Source organism: Triturus cristatus, chromosome 3_2 (genome assembly GCF_964204655.1).
Source record: "Triturus cristatus chromosome 3_2, aTriCri1.1, whole genome shotgun sequence".
In the NCBI taxonomy this organism is placed as follows: Eukaryota; Metazoa; Chordata; class Amphibia; order Caudata; family Salamandridae; genus Triturus; species Triturus cristatus.
Genome location: NC_140584.1, coordinates 725,387,844 through 725,403,385, shown reverse-complemented (window position 1 = coordinate 725,403,385; position 15,542 = coordinate 725,387,844).

Below are 15,542 nucleotides of genomic sequence, written 5' to 3'. Positions count from 1 at the left end.
GACAGCCAAAATGGTAATAAGATGGTTAGACCACCGGTGCGGCCGTAGCCACACCGCCATTGTGGGTTTTGCTGTCAATTGGACTGCTAATCAGGCCCTAAGCCAATGCCAAACAGGGATGCTGAGCGGTGTTGGACATGGCCCTTCTTTGGAGATTTCCCTAATACATTTATCTTTTTCTCCTTCTGTTTTTTTCTGATTCTCTTTTCGTGGTCTTAGGACTCTGGGCGCTTTCCCACTGTAGGGCAATGTGAAAGCGCATGCACGCTGCCTATCCATGCTAGGAAATGGTGCTTACTTGATTGGTGTAGGTGTTGTATATGTGAGTGCCCTGTAAAAAGGTACACCACATACCGAGGGCAGGTACTTCACTGGCTAATGGTGGGACACAGCACTGATTGTGCCATCCACCAGAATAGCCTTTCAAACATGTATCAAGCCTGCCATTGCCACCTCAACCGCTGACTATACTCACTGTTGCTCCAAGAGAAGGCTGAGCTGGACATGTAATATCTTATGTGGGAAGTCACGCTTATGTATAATTTGCCATTTTACCCACCATTGCAAAACCACAGTGTGTCATCAAGTGTGACATTATTGGACTATAGAAGCAGGGGTTTCATGTGTAAAGGGTTTCAGCATTTGCAAACCCTATGGTTCCGTAAGTCTTAGTATTTGCAAATGATAAAACACTTTTTAAATGTACTAAACCTATTTAACAAATTGGATAAAGCTTTCCAAATGATTTAATGGTTGTAGGAAACCTTTAGGATCAACATTCTAAGGGGCGCATTGAGGGCATTCCTCCCAAATACTGATTCCTATTGTATGTATTCATGTTTTGCAAACTAAAAGTGGTCACAAAACATTCATATTTTACCACCAGCTCAAAGGAGGCTGTAACGCATTTACAAAAGGGAATGTGTCCCCAGGGGATACCTTTCCCTTTGTGAGTGTTTACATTTCTGTTTTCATAGGAGTAGGCAGTGTTCCACAGGACCACCGCTTACTAATAAACAAATATTTTTAAAAGCATTCTGTTATTCTTCTCCACTCTATTTAGTCAGGAAAAGTGCTAGGTTCACACCAATGAAGACTCTGCTGGTTCTGCCTGTGCGAATCTCTGACCTATCAGCCTACCCTCCAACGACTGGCCATAACACATTGACAGTCATCTTGCCTGTTACAAAGTCATCCTGTGCCGCGGGTATTCCCCACTTTGTATTCTGACTGATACTGCTGGTAACTGACTCTGACTGACTCTGGGCTCTGCATAACCGGGCCCAAGGCCAGAGCTATGCCGACAGAGACACTTAGAATACAGTGAAAACATCTACATACACTAGGGTGCCTCTGAGATTGGCATGACCTCCCCTATAAGGCCCTAGTACATAACAGGTAAAGGGGATTGAAACTACCTTAAAGTACCTAGTATATAATAGGGCATGGCAGTTTAGAGACCAGCAGTCCTTTCTGCACCTGCATGTGTACAGTGCCAGAGGTCAGTTTAAAACCAGCCTTGTGTTGCAGGACTGCTTTTAAAATGCAAATTGTGCCCAAACTCGACTTTGGTGTTTGGGGCACTTAAATATTGACTGCAATATTTTTACATATTCAGAACCCTTAAATTCTCCCCTAGGTGTTCCAGGGGTGGGGTGGTCCTGTATATATAGGCAGGGTCCTTATAAAATAAATGTTATAAGCCGTTGTGTTGGAAGAATGGCCCAAGTCATTTTTCCCATTGGAAATCCCCTGCCGCATAGGTTAACATGGCACTAAGTTACTAAATAATAATTCCGGCTAGGAGAATCATAAAAATACAATTCAAGGATGTCAGAAATGGGGGTCTCTAGTTGGCAGAGGTAGGTAACTTTGTCCAAATAGGGACCCTTGCTTTTAGTCTGGATAAGGGGGATACACACTTTAGATAACCCCTGCTCCACCCATGGGTAGCTTGGCATGAGCAGACAGACTTATCACAAAGGCAATGTGTGAAGTATTTGTACTCAAAACACACAGTGATACAGTGATAACATCACAAATGGACACCACACCAGTTTAGAAAAATAAAGTATTTTTTTCTAGACTGAATAAGACGAAAACAAGAAAAATCAAACATACATGCAATAAGAATATGACTTTTAAAAGTTTTCAACAACTTAGTCCATAGAAAACTATGGATGCGTGATTTCTCTCAAAGTACCTGTAGTTGCAACAAAGTTCACAAGGCCAAACAGCCGGAGAAGGGAAGCATCGAAAAACAAAGAGATGCATCAGTTCCTGAGACCCTGGGGAGGCGATGCAACAGTTCTGCTGCATGCAGGAGAAGTGATGCGTCGAATCCCGTTTGTAGGGGGAAGTGATACGTCGATGCCAAGACGGTTCTGGTCCGCGGGTGATGCGTCGGGAAAACCTGCTGCACATGTATGGTGCGTGGAAATACGGGATGCGTTGATAATCGATGCGGCGGCATCAAGCGGCACTGCGTCAGTCTCTTCAGCTGCGATCCCTCGATGTGCCGGATCTTGCAGTGGCAACAGGCGCTGCATTGGTTTGGCAGCGGTTCTGCGATGCATGGAGATTCTTCTCACACCGCAGGGCTGCATCTGGTCGCAAGAAGATCAATGCACCAATTTTCTTGTAGTTGGGTTGCTTTTCCAGCTCCCCACAGCAGGAACAATCTCCAGAGGCCCAACACAGTTACAGGCACCTCTTGCAGGTCAGAAGTCCCAGCAAGAGAATTCAGGGGAGCTGGGGTGAAGTCTTTATGTCCCTGAGACTTCAGAACAGGAGGCCAGCACACACAGGCCCTTGGAGATCTTCCTCAAGCAGGGGACACAGCACACAGCAAGGTCCTTATCCTTTCCTTGGCAGAATCAGCTACTGAAGGTCAACCCTAGGCAGCAGACAGCAAAGGAGCAGTTTTTCCAGCTCTTCTCCTCGGCAAAGGTTCCTCTTGGATTCCAGAAATGATCTAAAGTTCTGGGGGTTTAGGTCTAATACATATACCCCAAAATGTATTTGTTCTCTTTGTGCAAGGGTCTCTGAGCCCAGTCCAAACCAGTTCTGATCTCACTGGTGCAGCATGACCGCAGGGGGTGGAAACAGCATTGTGCAAGGGAGACAGGCCCTATTCAAGTGCAAGGAAAATCTCCTCCCACCACTAAATGCTGACCAGGCCTATTCAGGTGCTACTTATGTGGGTGACACAATCAGTGCTGCAGGCCCACTAGTAGCATTTGATGTACAGGCCCTGGCACACTCAGTACACTTTACTAGGGGCTTACCAGTAAATCAGATATGTCAATCATGGATAACCAAGCATGTTCACAATTTACACAGAGAGCATATGAACTTTAGCACTGATTAGCAGTGGTAGAGTGTCCAGAGTCCTATAGCCAACAACAACAGGTCAGAAATGAATAGGAGTAAGAAGCAAAATGTTTGGGGATAACCCTGCAAAAAGGGCCAAGTCCAACACAGGACATCCTAGAATGGTGTTGACAAATCCAACAATATAGTATTGTTGATTTTCTCCTAAAGTTTACAGACAAGAAGTTACAAGACTTTCTTGTCTGTAATCGAAAATGTTGCCTTCCAGTGGTCTGTCCTTATTAATCTGAGTTCAGTGGATTAGCCAGGCACCTTTGATGAGGTAATAAATAGCCCATGGGGTTAGAAAGCTCTTCAGGGTGGGTAGGGTTCTACTACATAGGAATGCCAGAGCAGGGGGAGGGGTTGTAAACAATATTCTTCAATGGAAGGAGGAGACATGCAGGAGAAGCCAGTTTCATGTACACCTCTACTCTTTGAACCAGGCCAGATGGTAGGATTAAGGAAGAAATTAGCAGATGAAAGGGAGAGAGACTATGGAGAATAACTATCCTGAAGGTGTGTTCAGCCAGACCTTCTCGCCCTGCTGGAAAATCCGCCATGATGAATTTTGGCAAAATGGTGCTCTCTGGTGCCACACTTTGGAGGATGTGGTCATACCCTGCTGTTGCCCTGCACCTCATTGGACAGGAGTGCCCTCCTATTTGACCCATAAAACTTGGAATAAGTAACTCAGAGGAGCAGAGCGTCTCAGATCTGCTGCTTGAAACTTGAGGAAGAAGAAGGGTCCATGTTGTGAAGTTTAATTTGCACCAACCAGGTCCTGCACTCTGACTGACTTCACCTGCTGCACAATCTAAAACTATAGCTATGTGGATAAAATCTGCTTCAAAAGGACTGCCTGCAAGCTCAACTGGAACATCACCACCAAGAATCCTCAGCCTGAAGTACTACCAGTAGATTTGTAAGGGTTTTGTCCAAGCAAATTGTGGGAATTGAAGTCACCAACTTTCAAGGACCATCTTGAAGCTTCCAGACCCTTTAAGTAAGTTTAGGGACCCCCCAAAGGAATTTCAGGAAGAAGTTCCAGAAGGTTGGAGAAGTTTTGTGGAACTTTGGAAAAACCCTCCATAAGTGGACCAACTCGATCTGGCCAGCCAAGCCAGCGACCCTCAATCCTGAGCCGGCCTGCCATCCAGGTTCTTCCTGCTGAAGAGCTCCGGAGGACCAACTTCCAGAGATTGACCAGGAGTAATCTAAAACCGAAGCCGATGAACACTGACTGAATCCGGCAAACCCTGACCGAATCCAGAATAGTGAAGAGCAGCTAGGGTCAAAAAGCTCCGTGAAGGTTTCTAAGTTAGAACGTAGGAGAGGTGACCACACTATCCGGGGGAGTCAAGCCACCCACCTTTAACCGCACGCCAACCTGGAACTCTGGTTTGTCCTGCTGTAAAGCTCCAGAGGTCGGACTTCCACAAGTTTGACCGGGAGCTCGTTATCAGGCAAGCCAGTGAACTCTCACTGAATCCCGACTGGCTGGGAGCTTCGTGGGACCCCAGAAAGAAAAGCTACAGAAACGATTCTAAGTCAAGAGGTAAAAACTTTGACCGTGACCTACCACGAGGGGTAGTCGCGCAGTGCTCCATCACGGCTGTCATGAAACTTTGGCTTTATCCTGGTCTAGCATGACCAGATGTCCCAATAGGCGATATAGGATTCTATGTGCTATATAGTGCTAAATCTTTAAAAATTCATACCTCCGGTTCCCTACAGTGGATTTGTTTTTCATTTTGGTGTCATTTTAAAGATAACAATATTTCCTATTTTTATCAATTGGTTTGGGATTTCTATTGTTTGTTGTGTTTTAATTATTTATTGAATTTGTGTTTTTAAATGCTTTCCATACCGGTCTTTGAAGTTAAACCTGCCTCCTCTCAGCCAAGCTACCAAGAGTTGAGCATAGGAATAATTTTCTAGGACCTGTACTGATCCCTTTATTGTGTTAGTGGCCTTATTGCCAGTAGTAGATAGATATTTACCATTCCTAATAACCCACTTTCCAATACTGCCATATTTGGGACAGTGTAACATCACTTGTTTATCATACTTCTGGCCCCCATATGATGTACAGTGGAAACCGGCAGGAAAAATTAAGACCTGCCCTCATGTACAGTGAGATTCCTCCCTGAGCAGCAAGACCAATTGTTTTTTTGGTTTCAAGATGTAAAACTCCAGGTTTTAAAAGATTGCTTTTCTTGAGCAAAAAGCTTTGCCAAAGGGTGCATCGAACATGGGGCTTACTTGGCAAGGTTTACTGCCTCCAGCAAAGCTGCAACAGAGGCTTTTCTTTATATGGCATAGCGATCCTTGCCAGGCAAGCGGTGATCTCTAAATATGATGGGCGATCCTCCACCAGGGAAACAGAGGCCCCCCTCCGCTGACCTGGCAGGATGGCAGGCCCCCCTCAAATCGTTAAATTAGGCACACTGTCTTCATTTTAAGCCAAAGAAAACTGTCACCAGGAAATATTATTTTTGGTTAAATTATTGTATGTTTTGCTAACGCTCATCTCGTCCAGAATAGAAATTAATGAGAAATCCTGAACCACAGCGAACGTTAGTCGTAGTTTAAAGGAAGATGCCTGATGGTGTTTTTGACTCTTATTAGGGAAAAACATCTTTTAAATATTATTACTTAATGTTGCCAGTGACAACCCTCTTGAAATATATTACACTGCTCTATAGCTAATGACTGCTGCCCAAGGCAATGTTGACATCTCTTTAGCCATTAGTATATTGGAAAGAAATCATTAGCAGATATATATCTTGATTTGTTGGCTCGCAGGTCTCGCCAAAATAACAATTGATGACTGAAGCAAGGTGACAGCATCTATGGAGAGAGCATAATCTAACCAGGGACAGAGCATGTCAAATTAAAGGAATGTCCATGGGGTGTGTGTATCTATATTCTTTTTACAAAAGAGATAAGTCAATTATCACATTTTTCAATGTTCTACATTTTTTAAATTTAAACCATTTTCGATATTAAAGGATCTTTTTTGAATGCAGAACTCATATATCAGCTTTTCCAGATATGAGGATACCTTTGCATATTTTACACACCACATTTGTTATTCAACTGATTACCCATTTTACTTACAGATGTAATTCATCTTACATGTGCTGGGTTGTTATAGCTCCCAAGTTCTTACTCACCACCAAATAATTCCTTCCTTCCTGGTGTGATATGCACTGGTACAAAGACCTGAGCACATACGAGTTTTACGTCACACAAAAGTGATAGCAGCAGGCAAACTCATTCTAGTCAGGGGTGTTACATAAAAAAACTCTATGGGCCATATTATCAAGAAACGGCAATAACATTATCACCACTTTAGCGGCAGGAAACTGCGTGAACCTGGGCTTCTATGGGGATTCACAAGGGCATATTATCAAGCCCATTATCGCCGCTTTAGCTGCAGTTTCCTGCCGCTAAAGCGGCGATAATGTTATCACCGTTCCTTGATAATATGGCATTAGATTTAACGGAGTTCCGCCAAGGGGTGGAAAATATGCATGTTGCGCTGTCCACGCTGCAATTTAGCCCCAGTAGAGTGAGCAGCACTGAAAAATCAACTCGAACGACACCAAATGGAAGCAGACAATTTGACCCTGACTGCTCGGGACCGCCCATGACCCCGCTGGTAGAATATCACGCTAGGGGATGCCGAATCCCGCGCGCAAGTTTTTGAGCCTTGCAGGAAAAAATTCTGCCACAGGGCGATAGGTGGAATTTGGCTGAAACTCTGCATTACAAGAGTAACACGGAGTCGCCAAATTCTGCCAATTCCGCCGGCGAAACAAAGCATGACACCCCATCCTAATTCTTGTTCTCTTACTGGATTGGTATTGTGCATACGACAATAATTTTTGACTTTAAAGTTTTACTTAGGATTTTCTTTTGTTTCTGTGAATGTCTTCACTAAATATTAACTTGCGTACTATAGAGTAAAAAGTAACAGAAGTGTAAGTGTTTGGGAGGCATAATGCCACTGAGTAGGTAATGAAATGTCTTTTAAAGCTAGCATTGGCTTATACAACAAAAGGATGAGGGTTAGAGGAAAACGTGCCAAACCTCTCCTGTCATCTTCATGGTAAACTGCTTCATGCTGTGCTGTGCCAAGAGCTATACTAGTTCCTGCGGATCAGTGTATAGATGTAGTAGAAAAGGTATTTTAATCTAAAACATGGTGTCACGCTGCTTGTCTAAAAACACATTCGTCATCTAGAAACCGCAGAGGATGCACAGGCCTCCAATCTCTCCCCCCCCCCCCCCCCCCAATATTTCAACCAAAACTCCAGTTTGAGCCATGCTGTGTCAGGAAGACTAACCCCAGGGAAATGGGTTTGGAAACAAACAGTCAAAAAAAAGCTCAAGAAATAAGAATTTTGTGTTTCCACCTTCAAAAGAAAAGCAAAATGGAATACACTAATACCTGTTATATGTGTTTTCAATTATGTTGTGCTCTTTACTTCATCACCGATAGCCTGCAAAAAAATACCGGTGTGCCACTTTGCCTGCCCTGGTTTCCACCTCTTTCTGGGATTTGCTCTAGCGTTAACTTTAGATTTGTTTCTGTTTTTAAGGCTTATTGAAGACATGCTCCACGCGACTTTTGTCATTGCTCACTCAGTACTCTTAACTTCAAACTAGTTATAAGGAGATTCAATGATTAGTTGGGGCGCAACTGGACTATTAAAAAATCAAGGTGCATATTAACAAAGGCCAGCGATAATTATTGCTGGACGCGCTTTGCGATAATTATATCGTTTTCGCCAAAATCTAATGTGTGCTAAAATCATGTGGGCTGCCTTGTAAATATCGCGATGTAAACATCAGCGATATTTGCAAGGTAGTCCATCTTGGGTACGCCCAGTAACGCCCACTTTGCATCTCATTGGAGATGCAAAGTGAGGCATTGGGAAAAAGGGTGCTAACATGCGATTATGCATGTTAGCACCCTTTTGTAAATAGGGCGCTGGTCTTATCTCAGCTTTTTTGGCTTTGTGCGCCAAAAAAGTGGAGATAAAGCCCTTGTAGATATGCCCCAAAATTATAAAACACACAATAGCCTACTAGTGGAATTTTGCCCCCAAAATGCAGAAATCTCTATGAAAATAGTATTAGTTCCCCATACAATGATGAGCTATTGTGCAAGAACAAGAGTGCGATTGCACATGATCAAGTCTTTAAGCAAGATGGGTTCGAAGAACGACTTTGCACTTATGTATAAAGATCAATGATGCATTAGTGGAAAGTTGAGGTCGGTCAAGTCCACAGTTATGTGATATGCTCGGGCAGACAAAGCACAGTCACAATCATCAGTCACGCACAATGCACAATTTGGTTGTGTGGTTTTCTGCGTAATATAGGAACGCCTTGCTTGTGTCTCAATGTCTAACATGGTTCGTTCGTGTAAGGAACAGATGCTCATTATGGATTGAAAAAGCATGCAGCAGTTGCTGACTTTAATCAGATTGCACCAACTTAACAAAAATGGTTCTAATTATTCTACCTATGTAATACTGAAGACATCTATCACACCACAACGTGGTCCAGGTATCTGTGGGTGTTCGCCTGGTGATGGTGGTGCGGTATACAGAAGGGCTGTGAGGGTGCCTGTACCATGCAAGCATGGATGCATTCCTAGTCATGGTCAGTGGCAGCTCCTCCGTTAAGGCGAAGGAGCGTTGCCCCACTGCTCGTTGAGCACTGCTCACCCCCCGGCTCGTTAATAAAAATAAAATGATAATAACAAAAGTTCTTATCATTTTATTTTCCTTTGTGACTGTGGGCGGGCAGGCCTGGCTCGCCGCAGAGGGAGCAGTAGTGGTTTGCACTCCCTCCCTACATGAGCATGAAGCTTTGACAGGACCGCTAGAGCCGGCCAAACAGTTATGCGTAGTTGGCATTTTCTCCATTGGGCTGTGTTGCACAGCCCTGTGGAGAACATGCTCAGCCTCCCCAGGCACTGCCTGAGCAGCCAAACAGGCCGCTCAGACCAATCGCGACTTTGCTCCTGCAGTATCGTGATTGGCTGGCAGAGTCCAAAAGCCTGGGTGCATCCGGTGCAGGCAGCAGCTGGGAAGAAGACAAGAAGATGGAGGGGAGGAGTGGGGTGGATGCAGTGGCGGCAGCAAAGCAGGTAAGTTTTTTTTTTATTTTTTAAAATCTTTTCATCTCTTTCCCTGTCCCCACCGCACCATCCCCATTCGGAGGCAGCCGCCACTGGTCATGGTTGTGGGGGCTAAAGAACGGCTGTGATTTCTAACTCATATGTAGTCTTTTAACATGTTACACTTTAACATGCTAAATTAACCGGCTTGGAGCCTAATTCAGAGTTTGGTGAAAAGATTATGTACCGTCACCATAGCAGGTGACTTTACCACCTTGGTGAGGTTACACCACCCGAAAAATTTAGAGATCTCAGTGCCAACAGACAACGCATGGATTTTCAGAAATTGTCATCAATGGCAGTTCCTGGAAATACATTGAAAGTTTAACGGAAGGCTCTATCAACATGACAGAGCCATATGTCAATCTTTCAATCTTTTTTATTTTCAAAAACAAATCCCAAAGACGGATTTTGTTTTTGGGAAAAAAACAATGAATCCTCTCACAATGGGAGTTTCCTCCCATGGCGTGGGGGTCAATATCCAGTTTTTACTGCCCCTTACAGCCAGGTTTTTCCTAGTGGTGATGGACAGTGAAAACTGGCCAAGTGTTCTCTCACGCTAAAAATGGCGGGTGAACATGTGGCCAAACCTCCAATGGCCCTTTCTCTTTCAGGCTGTATGAGGAATATGTAGGCAGCAGAAACAGAGTAGTCTCTGCTGTCTACATAGCGAAGTTCCGCCCAAACCTAAATGAGGCGGGCGAAACTCCGCTTTGGCAGAGAGTGTAATCCTTCACCATTGCAGCAGAATACCCTTTCTGCCAAAATCTAAATCAGGCCCTTGGTCACAGGTAATAGCCCCGGGTGCACTTGAAACAAGGTGAGAAAATACTCTGGGGGCAGCAGGACAGGTGCCAATCTGCACATTGCTGGCCATTGCTTCAGTTTTTTGCCATATCATTGGAGAAATGGCTCTTGGGCAATAGCCACCTCTACATTTGTATTCTTCTGATGACATTAATTATACTAATGGATATTTCTCCAATGTGTTGTGGGGCTGCCCAGGATTCACCTCTGAGAAAGGCTTGCCCAGTAGAGTTTGAAATATTACACATGCATTAGAACACTCCGAAGTGAAGGATTGGCTTAAAGATGTGCTATAGTGATTACTGATGTTGGTTGAAAGGACTAATGATTGCTGGTATGACAGTAGTGTGATGATGGTGGTGGTCACTCGGTTGCTGGGTTTATTTGATGTAGAGATGATAAAAGGTTGGTCTTTTCCTCTCTATTTCCTTTGAATGTGCAAACGTTCCATTCATGCTCTAAAATCATGCCCACAATTCAGAACATATTCTTTGTAATATCATCATGTGAATGAGGCTCAAAGGTAGGTAGGCATATATATTAGCAGATATGTAGCAGAAGGAGACCAGCATATCATCATTGAATTAGAGATCATTGCTCCTCTATCCTAGCATTGCAGTTCAATTCATGGTTAAATGATTTGGGGGGTCGCACATAACATAAATTTATAAAGAGATAAAAAAGTGAATAAAAGAAATGTTTTTCAACTCAGTGTTCTGAATGACCTCCCATACAAATCGAGCTTCACTGTTGCTGCCTAATTTATGTAATTCAGAAGCCCTTGTGAAAAACATCCCTGTTATTTACTGTTACCCATCTAGAATTATATATGTGTTAATCAGATGGGTGTGGAAGAATGTAAAGCCTCCTGAATGTGGCCATGTAGAGAAAGGTCATTAGTGCAAATGTTACTCCTAGACTTGACTATTGCATTGCCCAACCATGTTTTGATAAATGACCATCTGACTAGAAATATTTGAATACATTTTTCAAGAAAGTTTGCACAATGTGGTTCAGACAATGTTCCAAACAGTGCAAGACTAATTACTTGTCATTGTTCGAAACAACAAAGGCAGCATTAAAATCTCTTAGTGTAAAATGTTTAATCAGTTTGCCATTCACTGCCATTCGAATATGTGACGATACAACGTGCTGTGTTTAAGCATGGGCAAAGCACTACGCTACGCTTGCGTAGTTTGTGAAGTTTGCGCTACTTCACACTACGCGAATTGCACATAGCACAGTGCAAACACTCGTAGCGTAGTGTAGTGCAGCGGTAATTTTTTGCTTGCTCGCGGTCCTCAACGTCAAGTTGGCGACTGTGAGCAAGCAAAATTACATCCCGTCTAGACTTTTCCTCGTGCACGATCAGCAACATCAAGTTGCCGATCGCGAGCGTGGAAAATAAACCTCCCGGCAAGCTTCTCAACGCGGGGAGGTCAGGTTTCTCATTGCGAGTGGTCGTGTATGCTCGCGACCGCTCGCGATGAGAAACTACCAGGCGGCGTTGAGAAAGCTGCCGCTCGAGTAGAAATCTACTCGAGCGACAGAAAACGACCGCTTGCACTGTGCAAGATGCAGTTTGCACTGATTGCACAGTGCGGACAAACATCCGGCACTGTGCAATCAGTGGGAACAGCATCTTGCATAGTGCACTACGCAGTTTGCTAAGCTACGCGTAGCACGCGCTTCGCGTAGCTACGCGTAGCGCTACTTCGCAAACTACGCCCAAGGTTATCTGTGTTACCACGCAGTAGGTAACAACTCAGTCATTAAAACGACTGCGCTGTTACCACCAAGGTTTTACATCGCAAGTCATTTCTACTTCGCGCTGGATTTTGGAATAGTATAAATTACTATTCCTACTCCAGTTAGCAACAGCAGGGAATGTGTTGGATCTAAAATCCAACACATTCCCTGGTGTTGCACACCACCTAGCGCAAGTCGTAGAAACGACTTGCGATGTAAATCCACGCGTGGTAACAACGCGGTTGTTGTAATGACCGCATTGTTACCTACCTGCACCCGCATTGTAATCGCTGTTTGCCCTGCCATTCCACTGTGTGAATTGTCCATACTGAACATAGCAATGATTGCTTACTGAAGCATAATATGAGATCCTGGGGTGGTGGATTCTTCAGTGAGAAATGCTTGAATTGTAGACATTTTGTGATGATACACATGAAGTCTGCAAATGCCACTGTTCTACATGTTTTAGGTAAAGGAAACAGTGTGCATTTCTCATCACATCTAGTATAAACAATAACATTCTTCTTTGAAACAGGGGCTCACTAGTAGTATGGACAGATTTCATGCACAACGTCATGCAATTGTCCCTTTCCACTAAAGAAGAAGTCAAAAGGGTAAGTGCTAACAATATGTTAGATTCACATTGTATAAATGGGCTACAGGAATGTTTTGGCAATATATTTGTTCATCATTGTTCAGCAAATATTGGCTTGTTTTATGACCAAACTCAAAAATGAATTGTGTAAATGTGGTGAACTTATAGAGATAATGTCCAAACTCCTTCACCACGACAACCTCAAGAAACATGAACCTGTTTGTGCATCAGCACAAAGATTGATTGTTAGAAATGGGGGTCTCTATTTGGCAGAGGTAGGTACCTTTGTCCAAATAGGGACCCTTGCGTCTAGTCTGGGTAATGGGGATACACACTTTAGATAACCCCTGCTCAACCCCTTGGCAGCTTGGCATGAGCAGGCTTATCTCAAAGGCAATGTATAAAGTATTTATACCAACACTCACAGTAACACAGTGAAAACTTCACAAATGGACACCACACCAATTTAGAAAAATAAAATATCTTTATCCAAACTAAACAAGACCAAAACGACAAAATTCCAACACACAGATACTCAGTAAAATGTCTTTAAAAAGGATGGTGCAAAAATAAGCTTGTAGAAATCATATAGCATCAACTGGGGATATCACAACGTCAGGACAGCACACTGACCCCCAAACAACAGTACCTTGGAAAATGAAGTCGATGCACGGCGTCGAAGATGGCCGATGTCGGCTCCGGTGATGATGCGACGTCGGCGAGTTTCTTGAGTCACCTTCGGCAGTTATCGGCACCGCAACAACAAGATGCAGGTGCTGGCGAAGACGGAGTCGATGCGAGTGCTGGCGTCGGTCACGGGCGCTCACTGCTGGCGTAGTAGGGCGTCCGAGCTGCGGAGCAGGCCGGGCACTGCGTCGTTCACTTCACAGTGGCTCCCTGGGCCTCGGAGCAGGTCCCGGCGTCACAGCGGATGCGTCGACGGCGTCAGAAACAGGATTTCTTCCTTCTGTTTAGTTTCTTCCAGCTCCCAGCAGCAGTAGCAACCTCCAGGTGCCCACACACAGTTACAGGCACCTCCTGGCAGGTTAGAACTCCCAGCAAAGGAGTTCAGGGGAGCTGGGGGTGAAGTCCTTTTGTTCATTTTGATCCTGGGACTTTCCTTAAGCAGGGGACACATCACACAGCAAAGTCCTTTTCCTTTCTTTGGCAGAAACAGCAACTGCAGGCCAACCCCAGACACAAAGCAAGGGCAGTACTTCTCCTCAGTTTCTTCAGCTCTTCTCCTCAGCAAAGGTTCCTATTGATTCCAGCAATAGTCTAAAGTTCAGGGGTTTTAGGTCTAGTACTTATACCCCAAAATGTCTTTGATCCCTTTGAGCAAGGGTCTCTGAGCCCAGTCCAAACCAGTTCTGGGGACACTCTGCCAGTGCACAACAAAATCCTTTGTCAGTGTGAGCCTAGGTTTCAGACGCACCACAGGGGGCTGAGCCAGCATTGTGGAAGGCAGGTACAGCCCTAGTCAGGTACAGGTGCTACTCCTCCCACCACTCCAAATGCAGATCGGGCCCATTCAGCCTAGTGCTGGCTCACCCAGACTCCTGGAGCCACCCCAGCCCCAGTCACTCCAAAGCCAGACAGTCAATCCACAACCAGGCAGAGGCACACAGAAAGGTTGAACAAGAAAATAGCCACTTTCTAAAAGTGTTATTTTCAAACACAGCATTTAAAAACCATCCTTACTAAAAGATGTGTTATTAAATTCTGAGTTCAGGATTACCAGACTCCAATTTTCTATCTTACTCCTATAGGAAGATATGCATTCTCTATTCTGTCCTATGGGTAAGATAGCCTTTCAATAGTGAAAAATAATAGATAGCAGTATTTCACTATCAGGACATGTTACACACACCAGTATATGTCCTACGTTTCACATACACTGCACCCTGCCCAGGGGGGTACCTTGGGCCTATTATACGGGTGTCCTATGTGCAAGGAAAGGGAAGGGCAGGGCCTGGCAAGTGGGAGCACTTGCCAGGTCGACATTGCAGTTAACAAACTGTGCGCAGGCACTGCGTTGGCAGGCCTGAGACATCTTTTCCGGGCTACTCATGGGTGGCACAATCAGCGCTGCAAGCCCAATAGTAGCATTTGATTTACCAGCCCTGGCACACTCAGTGCACTATACTAGGGACCTACTGGTAAAACAAATAAGCCAATAATGCATAACCAATCACAATAACAATTTACACAGAGAGCATATGCACTTAAGCACTGATCAGCAGTGGTAAAGTGGCCAGAGTCCTAAAGCCAACAACCACAGGTCAGGAAAAAGTAGGAGGAAGAAGCAAAAAGTTTGGGGATAGCCCTGCAAAAAGGGCCTTCTCCAACATTGATCTACAAACTCTAGAGTTAAGCCAGTCTGAAGGGTAAGACACATATTAACTTACATATATTTCTATATTTTGTCCACCTGTGCAGCTAGAGGTGATATAAAGTCATATTCTGAGAAGCCCAAATATTTGCCAGCTAACGCAATATTTAGTCCACTATTGGAAATTTAACACACAACAAATAGGGGAAATTATCTGTCACAAAGCAGTAGACAGTAATTATAATTAGGGTAAATCACAAAGGTCTTCATTTAGAGTTTCATGGATCATGCATTGCATGGCAGACATGGACAGGTAAAATATTAAATGGCTCGCAAGTGCATTGAAAAACCCCCTTGTGCACCAGAGCCATTTTCTGTTTGTTCAAAATAAATAAACTCCTTTTGGAAAATGTTTTCTCTGAACAAAAATGTTTGCAGGAACTTTAAACATGATGCCCACTGAGCAAACTTCCAGGGATGTAAAGGGA